The 19,855-nt window shown below is 36.6% G+C and overlaps 1 protein-coding gene across 1 annotated transcript in view; it reads left to right on the top strand.

Annotated features, from left to right (window-relative positions):
• Nucleotides 1–5,210: 5,210 nt before the first annotated feature.
• Nucleotides 5,211–19,855, top strand: part of LOC105380049 (estradiol 17-beta-dehydrogenase 11) — a 47,597-nt gene continuing 32,952 nt past the window's right edge. Inside the window, exon 1 of the mRNA XM_011549538.3 lies at nt 5,211–5,492. The gene's annotated coding sequence lies outside the window, so the exon portion shown is untranslated. The remainder of the gene's footprint in view (nt 5,493–19,855) is intronic.

Raw genomic sequence — 19,855 nt, 5'->3', positions numbered from 1 at the left:
CATTTAGCTAGGCCTGCTTATGATGCATTTGTATTAGATTGAATGTCGGAATATTTCTTGCATTAGTTAATGGGCTTTTGGTTGTTTCGGGTTTAGGGTGCCTTGCACCAAATATTTAAACGAAATTAAATATATTGCGGTCCGATTTTATGGCAGTGAATATAATGTCAAAGCAAGAGAGCAATACATTTAATTTCTTTTAAATATTTGGTGCTTAGTGTGATTATGGCTTTAACCTTCTGCGTACCTAGGTACGCAGGTAGGTTGTCAGTTGCCCAGAGTTATTTAAACGAATGTTCTGCTATGACTTCAATGTATGTGGGTCGTCAGCCTGCATGCCGGTTTCACCAGAGAACATCAAGTTAAGCAGAACTTAAGTGGAATATACAGCGCTATGATTGGTTAAAATACTGACATGTAGTACATGTCAGTATTTATGAGTAATATGAATTAATAATTAAATTGTTTATATCTTTAGTACAATATACTACGGCGCCGATATTTGACGTGAAGGCAGTGAAGGTAAACATCACGGAAAAGAAACATTTAGTAGGTACATCTACACGTTTGAACCCCCCAATCCCCATTGGACCAGAGTGGTGGGAAATGGCCCAATCTTAGAACAGGAGCCGGAGCAAGGAGTTTATGCACAAAGGTTCCATTCGAGGGATCCATAGAGAAAAAAAAACTTAATAGAATACATTTACTTTCGCGAGACAGTACCTCTGTCCTTTCGGTCAGGTATACAACAAAAGGTATTGTAAAAATAAACTATAATCCATCGTAGGAACTGCGCAGGAGTGGCTAATGTGCTAATTTATATGCAGAATATTCTGTCAACTAATCGAGGCTGCCACTGCAAGTGATGTGATGTGATTAGGACATTAGGGACTCTAGAACAACTGACACGTACAGTCGTACAGGGGGTCAGTCTAACTTACGGAATATAAGAGTTTCATTGTGCTTCTGGGTTAACCACGACTTTATCTCGGTTAATGAAACGTACCGTTTGCATCGTAGCCTTTTCGCTAATTGTCGAACTGAAGTTATCCTCCAGATCCTCCAGTGTAAAATGTACAACATACCTACGTAGTTTAACAACGTAGATTTATTAGAATGTTGTCATCACTATAAATATAAAAGACACGTATTTTCATGTTTTTATTTAGCGGGAAGCTCTGACTGATTGTCCTTCGGTGATTGCATAATTTGGACAAGCTCTTACTATATAAATGCATAAATTAGTACATTAGAAACATAATCTCTTCTATAAGTACCTACATCTTGATTGAAAGATTGCAATCACCTTGTATGCCAATTTCCGAGATTAAGTGGCTGTCAGAAAATAAATGATAGACTGTAATAATAATTATTTATATGCTGCAACTGCAACTTCAAATCAAAAAGCTTTTAGTGATTTTGATTTTATTCGAAGGTTCTAATGACCTACTCATTATTACAGCCAATTATCGATAAAAAGGCAAGCCGTGTGTTACAATAGTACTTAGTGTGTAAGGGTAGTGTGTCCCTATTATATTTCTTTAGCGAAAGGTACCAGGACCTACGCCAGAAGTGAAATATACTACTTTCAGTTTCATCATCATCACCAGCTCGTTATTATTCATTTGCATGACACAGCAGGTCTCCCCTAAGGAGCGATAGATACAACACTCTGTCCTCGGCCTTCCTCATCCATCCACTACCGGTTGCCTGTCAGTCTGGTCCGTTTACGAAATAATAAAATAAGTGTATAATGCTGCCATCTAGGTAACATTAAAAGTCCTTCAATAAAGTTCCTTTCTAAAAATATCTGGTGAGCCAACCGATCGATTGCTTGGCTGTAAGCATTGAAGCAGTTTACTGCACCGTACACAGATGGAGTTGCTGTAGAGTTCTAGACAAACGTATTTTTTTATGATAATCCATAGATCTAATCTCAGTCAGATGACAGCAAGCTCCCCTGAAGCATAGACTAATATAAATACACTATTACATATTAGTGTATTACACTATTACATATTAGTGTATTACATATTAGTGTATTAGTTTATGCCTGAAGTATCTAGTTATTTGTTATTTTTAGTTAATATTCTATCAACGACGTAAGTACATGTAAAAATAGCAATAAAATAGCAACGTGAAAAAATATAAATATGTCCAAGTTATGCAAAAATTTAATTTCTTCTTTGACCTTCCCTCTACTTCTGCATTAGTAATAACTTTTATTTTTTTTTAAACTAAAGTCAACTATAACTTTTTTAAACTAATGAGAAACCTTATGAACCTAATAAACTTATGAAATACCTACCAAAATAGACTAAAACCAATTTTAATATTACATATTTTATAAAGTAATCAATGCAAACATAGCGTGGGACGCCCTCCAGCCCGATAGACCGATTACCTTAGCAAAATAGACTAGACGATAAGGGTTGGATGAGGATAGTAAGACTCAGAACCTACAGGCTGCTGTTAAGAGAGACCTATGTCCACGTTGTTTGATGTTAGAATTTGGTGAGTGGAACTTTTTCATTGCCCGTGAGTGTATTATTATTCTGCACATGATCTACCGTGGTCAAACTGAACCGCTTTGCAGAAGAAACATACCATTTGTAAGTATAAGGTATATTGGTACAATTAATATTTAAAATACATAACTATGCATTTGTAAGTTACTTTCCATAATACTTTGAAAAAAAGAGAAAAGACGCCTTGGAGGAGTAACGGGATTTTCGTCTTTTATTTCCGTGTCCATATTCTAAATGCTTTTAGTTCCGACTACGATACACTATGTATGTGCGACACATTCAAACTGTAGGTACCTAATCGTATTCATTAGGTACCATTTTTTACATGTTTCAAAATTCTAGTTGTACTTGAAATAAAGTGCATAAATAATTAATCATTGATTTGCTATTTAAAAAGCTTGAGAACGTGTATCAATACACGTTTTCAGTATTTTCAACAAAGAGATATTTAATTAATTACGCATAAGTATACTGATGAATATTCATAGTAGCGGAAGCCTAATAAAGAGCCCTAGTTTAAATACTTTCAATATCCTGCATAGACAGCAATATTCTCTATGCAACTAAGTTTCAAGGCCACCTACTACTCCTGCCTATACAAAAGACATCAACGCGCTCACGCCGCTCACAGAACTTCCTTATTGCATTTTATACCTAAAACATCTTATTAAAAGTAGTAAGTATACCTGATGGAATAGGATAATAATGAGTACGGTAAGATATCTATAAAACAGATAGTATACTCAGATTTATTGTAAAAATATTACATTCAATAATAATATGTACGGTAGTATCAGATAAAGAAACAATTGCCATTGGACGAATTTTCAAGAGAAGAGCACAAAAGGCAATTGTACCGTGGGACGCCTTGCAGCCCACTCGACCAACGTCCAGACAGGTCGTCAGTGGAGACTGGATGAGGAAGGGCGTGGACACTGCGTCGTGACTCGGGTGGCTTTAGTGAATGTGCTACGAGATTCGTAGCGCTACGAAATATTACTGTAGCACGGGATAGTTACGCAAACTCGCAAGTGTGACGCTTTCCAGATATATTTTTTGCTGAAATTAGCTTGTTAAATAATGTACTTATTAAATAAAAATGAATTAAATGTATTGTATGTCTGATTTAAAAAAAAGATCCGATGATGATTCGCTAACTTAAGATTAGTTACATAATTGTATGTATCAAAAAGCTATCTGTACTATTACAAAAAATATATTAATCCAACTACATTTTGTAGTCTGATGTAACTAAGTATGTAAATAATTAACTACTACTATTAAAAAATCTGTGTTTATGGTATGTCGTAAACTTTATTGTAGATACGGTTTTTGCAGACTTCATCTCTGTTCGGCTAATGAATCTTTAATAGTGTTTGTATTATTACCTTTGAACCTACTTCTTAGTAATAATGGCAAGCTGAAAAAACACGGAAGCCATAATCCATGTGGATACAGGGAAATAATATAGGTAGTAGTGTAATAAATTGTTTTTGCCGGTCGTACGTTTCACGTTGTAAGAAAGATTTTGGCCATCTATTCTAACGAGGCGTGTCCTGACTTTGACGTATTTCCAATTAGGAATCTTACGAGATACAAAAAAAACTTCATTTTGTATGTTTGGTATTTTTTCATGTGTATTGTATTAATATGTATAAATGTATATAGACGTTTGTACCTTGTTAAAATAAAAACAGGCCCCGTATTTTGTAAATCCGAGTTGGGTTCGTTGTTATAAAACGGCTATCAACTTTATTATTAATTAATAACTTTTTACTGACTTATCTCATTTAAACAAAACGTTTATGTTGAATGTAAGGATATATTATCAGGTTTTTACTTTCATATAATATTTATATTGAGTTATATTAGTCTGTTAGGTCCCAGTCGGAGCCTTAATTAAAATTGTTTACGGCTTAGATTTTACAACACGCAAAAATTACATACATACATGCCAAAATTTAATTTAAAAAAGATAAGTAATTTTATTTACTTAATTTAATCTTGTACACAGATCTAGCTTGATGTACGAAACACTTCCAAATCGTAATTAAACAGCACTTTTGAATCTCGTATTTGTTTGTACTTACATATGAATTTTGGTTGTGCAAGTTTTGCTCGCAACTGTACCTGTCAAATATTCTTTTAGTTAGCAATTACCTTTATGTAATTTTAATGAAACAATAATTGAAAAAGTATTACCTAGTCTCTTAGCTACACATGTAACGATATTTCTAAGTAGTACGAATAAAATTATCTTACTAATCAGGCACAGAGACGTCACTATTCAAATTTTGCATCCTTGTTGAAGTGAATTTGAAAAATAATTTATTTGTGAAACTTTAGAACTCAAAGGGTACTTTAAAGCCAAATTTGGACTTTTTAGTTCCTTGACTGGTTTTTTGAACCCGCAGTTTAGTTTGCGCGTTTATTCTATTGTCATTCAGAAGAGGATACCAGTTAATTCTCCGCAAATCCATAATCCAAATCTCCTCACCTAAATTCTTTTGTTTGGAATAGATAGAAAACAAAACACGGCGCCCTAATACAACCCTAGTAAACCAGACGCAAATCTCGCCACCTGTGACGTCGTCCCGCCTCGCCGCCCGCCACACGCGGCCACCCTCTTCATTCAGCGGCCTGAAGGTCGCTTGCCGAGGGTCGGGTGCGCGCGCCGCCGCCGCCGCCGCCGCAGTCGACTCGCGCCGCCACCGGCCGCCGCCGTCAGTCACACCACGCTCCGCCATATTGCAACACGACACCGAGTGGCGCGCGCTTTTCTAAAAAAAAAACAACACGAATTCAAAAAAAGAAGTTTGTAACATAAACTTCCGCGTTCGTTTACCTTGAACCGATTCAAGCTATAAACGAAACCTAACCAGTGCTTCCATCTAATGTGTTCAGTCAGCTGATCGACCGGCACCCAAATTGTGTGTTACCCCTGAAAAAGGAAACCTTAATTGGGTGAGTTGAAGATAATGATTGTTGTAGTTAAACATTAATTAAAAGTTGGTTTTTGTTACGTGGAACGTTTTCGCGTAGTCCACGAGGGTTTGAAAGTATTTCAAGGCAATCGTGCTCAGGTGGTTCTCTGTACTTCTCATGTTGCAGAATTTAGATTCTATCGAATTTAACTCGGCTAATGTTGACTATCTCAGACATCGGTTGCCGCCACTTTTGTCATTTTGGACTGATACCCATCTTGCTATAAAAACTAACTATAATAGGTATCCACTTACTAAATACCCATATCTATAGCTATTAGCTACTTGATAGTAAATAACATGGACCGCAAAATTAAAAAGCTTCTAAATTCATAAATCAAAAAATTATAATATTCTGTCAAAGAGACCTCGGAATAAAATTAGATATAATTAAACAAGGTCACAAAAAGTTAAGTTGCAATAAATTTACGAATTGCAATGATAGAATTTCAAAACACTCTCGGCTTTGTCCAAATAGTCTAGTTATACCGCGGTTTGGTTCTACAAACGCAGCAGTACGTAAAGATATAAGCATCTTAATTGCCAATAAGATAAGTGTAGTATGTAACTACTGCCAAGGACGCCATTATTCATCCCCTATGCAGCTACCGGAAATGTTATGAAACATTGCGTACACAATCATGATCTTGAAAACTTCATAAATCGGACCATTCGTGTTTAAGTAATTATGCTGCAGAGATGCTAGCGTAAATCTACACATACAGACCAATGCAATAAACCAAAAGGTATACAATAATACAGTCAAGATTACATTATAATGCCTATGTTTTATTTTGTATAGCATAAAAAAACTAAACACTATTATGTATATGGATACTGTGTTTTTTTGTGAGAATGATGACATTAAATGGAAAATTTTGCCTTAAGACGAAGCTCTACAAGATTCAAAGGTACATATTTCCTCAGTGTGCCCAATAATCCCTATTATCCGTCCTTGTGATTACCTAAGGCTTATGCATCTTTGTGACACCTGTAGAAATTTGCGGACACATGTTAACCAAACATGTAACCATGTCTGCTCCTCTTCTATTCTATAAATAAGTACCTATCTCGACAACTATTAAAATATAGAATTAAACACATACTTAAATAAATTTCGTTTTAAGTTATGTGATTTGTGCCAAACCACAAAAACACCTTTATGTATAAGTACTTACTTTCCATTTGTTTAAATTAAACCATAAAATTACATTTATACTTATTGCATAATAAGTGAAAAAGTCGTAATTATATTTTGCATATTTACCTTGGCTCTTGTGTGTAATTGTGTATCTGTAGTTCTGTCTCTGGTGACAGCGTCTAAACAAATATGTACGCGAATTTACTTTGATTAAATTAACATAGACGCCAGTTTCATGAAAATCAATTCAGTGTAGTTATCAAAAGTTTTTAAGGTTATTAAATGACAAATGTTGATAGCAGTGAGCCGGTATAAACGCGGTATAAACGTTTGCAACAGGTACACTCGACGGAAACGGTTTCCAAACGCTCATCCTTAGTTCCACAATGTTCGATATTTCAATCATACTCATTATACTTACCTTACGCATCACATAATAATGCTATTGAGAATTTGACCTGAATAACTTTTTTGCGTAACAAAAATTTGGGGTTTTGGCTTGAAAATGACAATGTATGTGACGATTGCACTATTAGATTGCCCGTGGGATTTCCATGATAAAAAAGAGTCTAATATTATTATTCTGATTTATTAAAGATGTATCACTGTAAAGTTCAACTTTTTCCTCTAGTTGTTTCGGTGCGAAAGAATAAAATGCTTCATAAATATTATAACAAAATATGCTTAGTGATTTATCGTTTACTTACTAAATCGCTGAATCCGTTTCGCACTTTTGTGTTGAAGCTCTAAACCTACATACAGCCGATGTAATAAAACTAAAACATACTTACCAATTACATATTCTTTCTTATATCTTTTATGCATTACATAATATTTTATTATACGCCACTATTAAAATTACATTATACCAGCCGGTCCCTCTTCATTAAAAAGAAAACAAAAACCTAGATTACAGTTTTTTTCTAATGTCGAAAGAAGCAGTTACTGTTTCTCCTATGAGTCTTTGAGCCACCGGTGTTCTTGATACTCAGAATAAGTGCGTGCGTGCAAACTAACAGATAATAATACGTTGGGCTATTATAGAATTATTGTTGCCTGTAATAATGATTAAAAAACCTCAATTCTAATCGGCATTGTGAAGTGGCGTTACAAGAGAGATCACTCATTTCAAAGATGCTTCATTCAAAGGTCATTTGATTGCAAATACATATTTTAGATTAAGTTTGTCTAAATACCACAGATAAGGTTATAGTTATTGTCGTTTATTGTTGAATCATTCATTTAAATTTGGTGATTGATTTACTCACCCTAGGTTGATTGTTTTAGAATCGGTGTAGGTTTTTAACAAGTCTAGTAGTGTAGTGTGGTAGTGTGATGTTTCGTTTCAGTAACAAGATCTTATAATGTTTTTACATAAGTTTACTGAGATATAATATACACTTATGTTATATTTGTGCAATAAAGTATTAAATAAATAAATAATAACACGAATACCTACATGATACGAAATAAGTACGTTAAATATAATTGTACTTATGTATACCTAGTAAATAATTACATAAGTTTACTTTTATATCTAAGGTCAAAGTGACGATAAGAATACAGTGAGACTATTTAGAACTTATACTTCTGATATTCTATTCGTACCTAAATAGCGATATAATGATTTTGATTCAAACCATAACTAAGTAAAGTGAATCTTAAATATATAATTTTTATTCAAAGACAGGTTGTGGGATTCTAAATTTCCAGAAAGAATCACCGAGTACATGATTTCATTAATTTTTAATGATTTCATTAATTACAGCGTTAATAAAATATAAACATAAAAAATTAAGTAAGTTTTACGTGTCATTACGAACGCGATTTTTTAAAATCATATATTTAATAGTAGGTACATGCGCTGCATTGTGATATTAACAAGTATCAAGCCAGAAAAACCCTAACTACTAGGTACTGCTAATGCAATTTCAAAACTATTATCTTATGCATAATGTGTATTATTTTAATGTTACATAAGAAGAAGTTGGTCTGGCTTATAAACATTCATATGTATTTCATTTATTAACTCAAACTGAAACAATGGAGCGTATATTGTGCCAACTGTTGGAAATATCAGCAGGACATTTTGTTTACGAAACTTTAAAATCACATTATGACTTTGTGGGAAAACAAAAACTAAATGTGCACTGTGAGAATAAATATCCCCTTGCATTGGACAATGGTAGTTTTTGATCATTGTATACTGAAATATGTCCCAAGACAATGCGATTGGTAACCCAATTAGAAGGGCTTAGGTTTTATAAACAATTTCATATTTTAAACACTATTGTTGGCCATAGCTGGTATCAACTGGCCCGAGATTTCAGTGTTAAATAAAATTGTTTCTTTTAAACAAAGTCTGGCTGGTTATAAATGGCTTCGTTTAAAAACAATATTTCAGTTCGACGTTCCGAAACGGTTATTCGTAAGATTCTGCCGCGGGCGCAATTTAATCGACGAGCTGTTTTAAAAAATCGTGTCATCCACTGATTGGTGCCAAGTGCACCAGAGCACGTTCTTTATGGACAAAATAACCGGCTACAAGAGCTTTTTAAACAAATAATTCGAGTGCATCGCATACTTCGTTGAGTTGTTATAAGTAATTAATTATTTATTTTCTTTCATATTTTTGAACTCATGTACGGTACTTCGTACCTTCAATATAGGTTTCTAAGTAAATTTTAAAAACTTGTATTAAAGTATTCAAAAGGCCTTATAAAATGAGATCACCTTAAACCAACCAATATAGGTACTCTTCACAATGAACATCTCAGACGCATCGGATCTCTTCAAGAGTTCTCCGGAACGACCTCAGTTTCGGCAAACAAGGTGCAAACCCACAATAAACATTAGGAAACATCACTATTGACTGTCAAAGGTAGCACGTAATGTTTTAGCTAAGCTGGAGGCTAGAGGTAGACAAACGTCCTTCCTAAGTTATCACACGGCGAGGCATTCGCGTGTGCGCTCGATTGGGAAATGCGCGTCGGAAGGCCGCCCGGTTGCGCACGCGCATATGGGACTCTCGCGTCTATTCCGATAACCGTAAAACCCATAATACCTCAACGGGCTACTGATATTTGTCGACAATTTTGAAACGAATTTAATACAACTATTTTATGTATTTCACAGCGTCTTAGATTTTCTTATGATGGGACGATGCCATCTTCGTGATAGCAATTCTTTGATATAAGTCTTATAAATGCTACATAAATTCTTACCACGATCGACAATTAGACTTGAGTCTTGTAGCGATAGTTTGAAGCGTATATTTGTAAACAAAATGTCAAGCATTGGCCAAGCTACAAAGGAATATAATTATCTTGTTTATTGCTCGCTGGTAGGAAACAAAACTAGTTCTAATAATTATCTTAAAATTTATATCATAAAATCAACCTTTGGAAATTTACCTATGCACCAACGATAAAAAAATGCAAAAGTATAGCATAAGAATATATTTCACAATTCAAACTGAATACAAAAGAAACAGCCGATCTGTTTATATTCTCATGCTCTCAGTAGTAATTGTCTGTTCAAAGTAAAGATAGTCTTTATCTTATCTTGGGGTACCGTCAGCTAACCTTATATATCTATTTATATTGCTCGTAGCTCGTAGAATTAAGCTTTTATAACGCAAACCCAACAGTAAAAAGTAAAAGAAGGATGCCTTGACATGCCCTACTCAGTTTTTGGGACGACAATGGGTCTATTGTATAGTGGCCATTTTTAATGGTGTTTGCTTTTTCGCTACGTACCTACCTGTGTATAAATATTCGATGGCCAAAAGAAATCAATAACGGTACAGAAGATAGGTTAAAATGCGTTTTACTTTACTTACATACTGACCGAAATAAATGAAAACTTATATATTTTTATTAGTATATTTTGTTAATGTGTGTGCAAATATTTGTACAAAACCCATTAACTCTTCTTTTATCTGTTGAATGTACCCAAAACGATAGTAGGTATTATTAGTGATTAATGGCTGATGCATTCAGATGTAAATCATCAGCGCTAATGAGACAGGACGCAGGATAATATTGACACAATCAAGCATACATGAGTTATAATTATATTGATAAAAGTGATCCTTGGTGGCTGCACTAGCCTTGTACTTCTTCGATAATACTCACTGATAATGTCGCCCGACTTATTTATTTGTTTACCAGTTTTGATGGACACTACAGGGAGGTTTATTGGACAGTGGAAATGTTTGAGCAGTAAAGTTATTTACTTAGTTTAGTTGATAACAGATGTACTCTTGAGTAAGAGTCACTGAGATATGAAGGATCTTACCTACATCGGAGAAGTTTACATTTTTATAATGAAGAACTTAAATATTTAATATGAATACGTATAGAAACATTCATTGCAATTTTTATTGTATAGGCTACAAAGGAGGAACGTATAGTTTAGTGGGAAAATAACGAAATACTTACCATATCAATTAACGATTAGTAACTCAAATTACCCACAGAACAGAACAGAACCATGCAATGCTTAATGGCGCGGACATGAAGTAGCAAGAACCACAGAGAGACAAACCTCAATCACACACGTGAATGTGAGTTTTAATCGTCGCAATTTTATAACAAAAATATTTCCAAAACCCGTGGCCCAATGAGTGTGGAGGGAAAGTGGGAGAAAGTCTGAGCAGGACAGCTAGCTGCCCAAATAAATGCTGACAATCTTTTTGCTCACTCAGAAACCGGATTGTGAGATTTGTGAGTTCGCAAAACTCTCAAAATTATCATTCGTCATTTCTAAACTTCATCCGGTATTAGCTTGTTATTAAAGTGTACAGTATACCTATGTCTATACTTACAAAATTGGGTCCAATATTTTATTCCTATCGAGCATTGACAAAAATTATCTTATTTACTTACTTTTCTTTTCTTTTCTTAGTTTTTGCCGTAGTCGAACGAGAATAAATGCAGGTCATTTAAAAAGCTGTATTGAAATGATTATATCGTACAAATTTAAATAGCTGTAGGCAGTTTATTTTGAAGAAAATTTACACCACAATCTATATCCATATTTCTGAATATTAGCAATGTTGATAAGGAAACAACTCAAGCGTATTATGCTGATAAAAACGAAATATTTTTCTGTATACATTTTGCATGTTTCTGACAAATGAGTACCTATCGATAATTAAAGTTAAACTCTATCAAACAAAAAATACCCACCAATGGCCTTTAGTGAGGCTTTGCTGCATACGGCAAACGGATACAACGGAATAGTGATGGTCAACCTTGCGGCAAACTAGAGCCTTCTACAAATTATAATTCGTTCGTAAATTATGTATAACTAATAAAGGCTCGTATCATTGGTGTGCGTCACTCAGACGGCATTGAATTTACAACTCTAATGCAACATCAACATCCGACGTAGAATAGCCACTTAAATGTAGCAATCACAGAGTAACACATTGTCTAGCCGGCGTGTTCTGTGTGTAATGGAAACTGAAGGCGAAATTCTGGTAACAAAGGCGAAACGTAACTTTTACTGCTAAGAGGCTGTAAAATGACAGAGAGCCATTGCGGGTTACACTCTTCCATCACTTGTTTATAGGTAGGACCTATGGAGGTACTTAAATTAAGTGGCACTGTCCGGTATTCTAAGTAACGGACCCACCGAAAATGATGAGTTTGCTGATAGCTCAAATATTATGTGTAGGTATATAATGATGAATAGTATTGATAACGAATTTATTGAATGGCAAAAGATCTAACTTTACTGATCTAAACCTCCATAGCGCAAATTTTTTATTTTTATATTTCTTGTGATTTTATAGGAATTTGAGCTTTTGAAATTATAGCAGACATCGTTTTTATTTGATGCAATAATTTAAAAAATGTGGTACCTATGAAGAGTAGATACGATAAAGTTTTTAAATGTTTAAACCAATCAGATCTTGTAATTCAACAGTAAACACTAACGGGATTTGACCACTCATGTACGATTCTCCGTATATCAATGTATCTATGACCCTAACTTTCTTGTTCCGCTCTGCAACGTCTCACACGTCACCAACACTATCATAGAACAACAGTGTAGTGTAGAGGAAAACTAAGGTCTAAATGTATGTAAACCCTTTCATCATTGAATTTTACCTAACTCTAACTTTAAACAGGGTCGCAGGGTAAGCTGATGTCCAAACATGTTACGTGGTATAAAGATTGATTAGATTGTACACTCCACCAAGAACCTTCCCAATTCCTACCGAAAACAAAGCACATATTTTTTATTAACTAATAAATTAGCGACTAATTCTGATAGCTAAATTGGATTTGGATATTTTCTAAGTTCTAAATGTAAACAAAATATTCCATTTTTTCTTTTATACAATTTTTTATTACTACTATTTTTATCTTGTTATTTTCTAGAGTCTCAAAGTCATGCGACAGACTTCTTTTTGTAATTCTTATTTGAAAATATCCACTCAGCTAAGCGGGTTATTTAAAAAACTAGTTATTCGGCAAAAATAAAAATACCTTTCCTGTTCTGACTTCAATACAATATCTATGCAGAAAATAAAACAGAAATATTTTATAAATTACTACCTGTAGCTGGCGAACAGTGGGGATTCCGGGGTAAATAGTCCCCCTCCTGGTTTTTAGCTCCCATCTTACCAATTTTCAGCTCAAATGGTTCTGCCGTTCTTGTGTATTAAATACGTATAGATTAATTGTTATCAAAGTCAATAAAACAAAATTTATATATCTTTTTACCATAAATTAATTACACATCAATTATTTGTTTTTATACGGCTACGGTTCACTTCATAGCTTAGCAGCCGACACGGTTGCTAAGCTATCAAGTAAACTCATAAGGCTAGTCCTTTGTACAGTCAAACTATAAAGTCCTGACATCAAAGAGTGCGATTTTGCTAAGACTTTTTATGTTCATCAGTTATTTACTTACATTTACATACATTTTAAAAATAAAATACTGATTGATTATAGATTTTTAACGGATTTGTCCTTTAATAAATATAACAGATCGATTAAATACGACCTTGAACAATTAGTAGGGATCCACTTCCGTTTTCAGGACTTTATAGTTTTACTGTATGTTTGTATGGGACAATTGCAGCTATTGAACGACTGACTTGGGTGTCAGACGTCATTCGTTATAAACCAATAATCAAATCTTTCCTAATTCGGTATAATAATGAACATTAGTGTAGATGTTTCGTCTTCTAGTTGGCCACATGAGTATACTTAGTAGTTACAGATAAACCTGACATGATGATTAAAAGATAGTACCTACCATCAATCCATTTGCATTAATACGAATGAATGTTGTTCATTTGGTGCGGTATCGCAGTGCTGGCCAGAGTACTCTAACTATAATATATGTCGGAGATGTCATGATACTAGTGGTCGATGTCATGGTACTGTCATGATACCTGGTTGTGGCGGATGTCGTGAAACTGTCATGATATCTAGTTGCTGCGAATGTCATTGTACTAGATGTTAGATTGTTCATGTCATGATACCTAGTAATCGTGGAAACGACCTGCTTTACCGACATCACACCGGAAGAGACGCGAAGTGTGCCGTTGGCGCGCTTTGTCAGAGTCCAACCGTTTACCTTATGAAGACCGGGACGGTGGGTCCCTCACTTTGTGCTGGAGGCAAGCTACCGAGTAGACGTGTTGGGAACTGATCGTGCGTTTCTTGGAAAGTGTGGTATTTGTGAAGTGCTGTACCTACATGTGAAGTGTTAGTTTAGTTGATCTGTGCCGTTAAGTTGATTCCACTTTGATGTTTTGTTAATTGTGATTTTGATTAAATCTTCATTGTGAACTACCGCTGTGTTTTATGTGTCCACCTACTCGTATACCACGTGCTATGTCTGATGATGATGATAACGAACGCTCGGGCCCCCTCCTGCTTCGTTATCAGAAGTGGGATCCAAGCGAGTAAATGGGATACATAACGGCGGTGAAGACAACGCCTCAAGATGGCGGATACTTTTCGTAATTCGAAATTGAGGTATGGCAGCCATGAACGAGACGCTTAAGTCGCCTGCCTCTCGTGTTGGCGTAACCCTGCCGAGGTTCAACCCCGACGTGGTGGAGCTGGACGCGCGCTCGTGGTGCGCCGCGGCCGGGCCGTGTGCCGCGCGCCGCGCCGTGTGCCGCGCGCCTCGCCGTGTGCCGCGCGCCGCGCCGTGTGCCGCGCGCCGCGCCGTGTGCCGCGCGCCGAGCCGTGTGTCGCGCGCCTAGCCGTGTGTCGCGCGCCTAACCGTGTGCTGCGCGCCTAGCCGTGTGCCGCGCGCCGAGCCGTGCAGCCGCTGCAGGGCCTGCAGGGAGGAGAGCTCGTGGTCGCTCTTATCCGAGCACTCAAGGCATTCACTTGGATTTTGCAAGTATCGTTTCATGATATTACTTGGCCCCAGTTTAAAGTGGTGTCAATGGTAGATTTGCTTGTGTGGAAATAACGGCAGCTTCCGTGACTAATTTGCTAATCAGTAAACCTGAGAAGAATGAATGCCTATCTAGCTATGCCAGTCAATTAATCAGTTCCCTAATCAGAAAATTAAATAACATCAGTGTGGAACAAAATTAAATAATGTAGCAGTTTCCATAGTGCTTGCCCACATAGTGCAATTTGACCCCAGGCTTCAACACCTTGCTTTTACAAATGGAATGCAGTCACGTCATTAGCTTAGACTCGAAGGCTTTTCTTATTTAAAGCGGAAATCATACAGTGTACAAAATAACAGTGAATCCCCAGACCCGAAAAGTGTAAAACTATTCATTCAACATCCTTTAAAGTGTTACAGTTGCAGTGACTTGGGTCATAAGCCATAGGGCAGCCCCGCAAGCGATGAGCAGCGCCGGGACCGAGCAGCCAGCAGCCTGCGCACAAGCCTGTTGTGTGGTCCAAGCGTGGCACGTCGAGACACGTGGCTCATCAAGGCCGCGCCGGCAGCCGATCCTGCACTGGATGGATACACACGTGCAGCTTGCATCACACTGACCCCAGGACAGCACAATAACCGTGTGAGCATCGTTTTTGATTCTATGAATTTTGATTCAGATGATTAAATGATGTTTCATTGCTAGATCATATGAACGATGTAATTGCTACTGGCAGTTATGTTTACTCTAGTATAGTGGATTGGTTTCAGTTTCAGCGACTGAGTTCGATTCTCAGTTAGTTGAGATATAGCTAACTCAATTCAGTTTTATGGTGGGTAAATAAAACGCCACCGTTAAGTAGAATAATAGGGAGACTGTGTCATATTATAAGCTGCAGGAAAGAGATTGTCTAAAGTGTGCTAGTATGTATATTCTGAAAGATTCCAAATATTACAGATTTAACTAACGATATAGATTTCTGCTATTGATACCCTGGCTTTATTGTTTCTGTACCTCACTTCAATCGCTTTTGCATAACTTACATGGGTAGACAGATACGTCTGATGATAAGAGTGGTCACAGGGATGACAAGTGTAGTCACAGGGATGACTAATGACGATTGAATATCACAGGGATGATATTAATCGAAGAAGGGTCACAGGGATGACAAGTGTGGTCACTGGGATGACAAGTGGAGTCACAGGGATGACTAATGACGATTGAATATCACAGGGATGATATTAATCAAAGAAGGGTCACAGGGATGACAAGTGTGGTCACAGGGATGACAAGTGGAGTCACTAGGATGACAAATGGAGTCACAGGGATGACTGATGGCGGTTGAATATCACTGGGATGATATTAATCTTAGTAAAGTCACAGGGTTGACTGATGTTTATTTAATATCACAGGGATGATATTAAACTATGGGTCACAGAGATGATTCGTTATGATTTGTAAGTCACAGGGATGATTTTATTGTGAGCGAGGTGAGGTGCGAATGCATGAAGACAGGATTCAATTCAGATTTTTATTTTAATGGCTTTTAAATAACGTTGTAGTCATAGACTCATAGTACCGCATAGTACTGTCGATGTACCTTCTAGTTTTAACAGAGTTTTAGAAGTTGTTTGGTTAGAAATGCGATAATAGTTGGACCATGGAAGATTTGTAATGAGAAACGTAGACTTTTTGGTCAGAATAGGCCGAGTTATAAAGAAAATACTGTGCTGCTTCTTTATTGTTACAGATGTTATCACACGTGGACACAATGTGCGCATGCCAGAATGTCCGAGTCGACGACAGCGGTTCTACCTTTTTTGGCATAAGATTTATTTGCCTAATCTCGTATTGCATAGTAACGTTTGGTCAAAGTCTCGTTACGCCGAAAATCGTATGGCATAAATCTCGTTTAGTAAAAAGTTATTTCGCATAACATTGTTTAGCCTAATAATGGTATGGCCAAATCTTGAATAGCCTAATAATGCTATGGCATAGGTTTATTAAGTTTATACAAAGTAATAATATTCGTTTGGCTTTAACTTTGACGGAGCGTCTCCCTACATAGCGCAAACTGGTGCCTTGTATTGTTTCCGCTGTTTGGAAAACGCTCCGCTCCGCTTCGCTGCGCTCCGCTTTGGTTTTGATGAACATGTGCACCTAACACGCTCCTCCTCGCTTTGCTCGTCGTCGCACCTATTTTTAGGTTTCGATCTCATGGGGTTTGTAATAATTATATTGGTCGTTAACTTTCGATTTTTTGATCATAAAATATCGTGATTTTCGGGACGTAGGAGAAAAATACCACAATTTGTACATTTACTACATACTTAATATATTATTTATTAAGATAAAATTACGGGAAACAAGATTATACATAGGTACAGACCAATATAAATTTGAGCAAACGAAACTTAGGTGTTTAAAGATTGTGCCTAAAGAGTTTTAGACGAAACGAGCCTTATGCCACATAAGTCTTGGCAAAGTGATGGTTCGGCCAAAAAAAGTTTAGACCATACGAGTTATGCGAAATGAGTTTTGGTCAATAAAGATTATGCGAGATGAGCGGAACCCACGACAGCACGTCATGTGGACAGAGAACAACTTGTAAAGTGATTTCTCTGTACGGAATCATCGGGCGAGACATTGGTATACAAGGTTGTATTGTTTTGTTTATTGGTCGATGATTACCCGAATTAGTTTCTAATAAGTTAACTACTTTTTACGATGACTGTGGGTAACTACCACCTATATTCATCATGATGGAGCAGATCATGGATTAATAGTAAACGATAAAATTATCTTGAAAACTTATGAAATTGGAAGTACTTGTGGTAATTAATTGGTTACAATTACAATGGATTAACTATGTGTGATGAGTACGTTTGAGATTTTACAAGGGAAGTTATTTGACTATGCTGTTTCTAAAGTCTGTTTTGTGTTTACCCTCACACAAAATACATTGCAATGATAAAAGAGGTGACAGGCTAATAACTTAGTACATAGTAAATTTAATGGAGTATGAAATTGCCACATGAGTGATATCAGATGGTTATTTTATTGGAATTAGGGTAAAACAGACTGAGCGGTTCAAATAAGATTACGATTTTAAAATTAATGAAACAGATGGTAGAGTTTTTAAAGGTTTATTGCAGATATGTTAGTACAAATACAATGAAGAGGTCAGTGGGTTATGTACCAGAGAGTTGATGTAAATTAATGATCAATGAATTAAGTTGGTGAAGCAGAAACATTGTTGAATTTTGAGTAATATTGTATGGGCCGTTCGGTAGGTCAAGTAAACCATGGTTACTGCAGTAGTAGCTATAGTACGTTGTCGCAGCCCGTAGTCGTGGTTGGTTACCCAGATAATGGTTCTATGCGGTGCGGGTGCGAAGCGTGTGGCGTTGACGGACGTCGTGGTGAGCGTGTAGTCGGTGCATGGTGGCCGGTGGTCTAGTAGAGATCAGTGGTGGCTCCATGACTGATGCATAAGATGGTTAATGAGGAATCTTAGAGATATGAGCGATGTAAATCGCGGCAGATACTGTTGTAGACAGATGAATACTCAAAGCACTCAAGTCAGTCAAGACAGTCGCGAGATATTGTGGTTTTTGTTGAGATCAAAGGGGATAATTTGAGAGTAATGGTACATGGCTTTACTTGCTCCTTATTGTTGATGTTATTGATTTAATTGTTTTGTCGTATTCAGTAATCAGTAAAGTAATGGATGAATTATAAGATAGAGTTTGGTTACCCTACAGAGGTAGAAATTTAAGAGTGCCTTATAAAAATGATGGTCAGGATATGGCCGAGTCGGACCAAAACTGTTGGTGTATGTTTTGTTGCAGATTCAACACACGAGGACGTGTGCTAGCAGGATGGCCGTGTCGGAGATGTCATGATACTAGTGGTCGATGTCATGGTACTGTCATGATACCTGGTTGTGGCGGATGTCGTGAAACTGTCATGATATCTAGTTGCTGCGAATGTCATTGTACTAGATGTTAGATTGTTCATGTCATGATACCTAGTAATCGTGGAAACGACCTGCTTTACCGACATCACACCGGAAGAGACGCGAAGTGTGCCGTTGGCGCGCTTTGTCAGAGTCCAACCGTTTACCTTATGAAGACCGGGACGGTGGGTCCCTCACTTTGTGCTGGAGGCAAGCTACCGAGTAGACGTGTTGGGAACTGATCGTGCGTTTCTTGGAAAGTGTGGTATTTGTGAAGTGCTGTACCTACATGTGAAGTGTTAGTTTAGTTGATCTGTGCCGTTAAGTTGATTCCACTTTGATGTTTTGTTAATTGTGATTTTGATTAAATCTTCATTGTGAACTACCGCTGTGTTTTATGTGTCCACCTACTCGTATACCACGTGCTATGTCTGATGATGATGATAACGAACGCTCGGGCCCCCTCCTGCTTCGTTATATATATTCTTATATAATGTATATTCTTAGTATTACGTCGTTTCCCCGAATGAGGTATAATTATGATTTAATAAAATTATCACTACAATTATTATTTTTAAGCTATACTTATATGGTGTTCCACTACTGGGAAAAGGTCTCTTTTTGGGCCTACCACCTGTCCCTGTCAACTTTAACTAATACCTACAGGGAGGATTTTACGAGTACTTCAGCTGTACTTACATAAAAAAACCGGCCAAGTGCGAGTCGGGCTCGCGCACAAAGGGTTCCGTAGCAGCAAAATTACAGTTAAATCAACCTATCTCAAAAACTATAAGAGATACTTTGATCAAACCAAAAATCGTTGAAAGAGTTAATTAGCATGCATCACCTCTATTTTTTTTAGAATTT

Source organism: Plutella xylostella, chromosome 3, assembly GCF_932276165.1.
Source record: "Plutella xylostella chromosome 3, ilPluXylo3.1, whole genome shotgun sequence".
Classification (NCBI taxonomy): Eukaryota; Metazoa; Arthropoda; class Insecta; order Lepidoptera; family Plutellidae; genus Plutella; species Plutella xylostella.
Note: the sequence above shows the minus strand (reverse complement) of the source record. Positions and strands in the feature narration are given on the sequence as shown.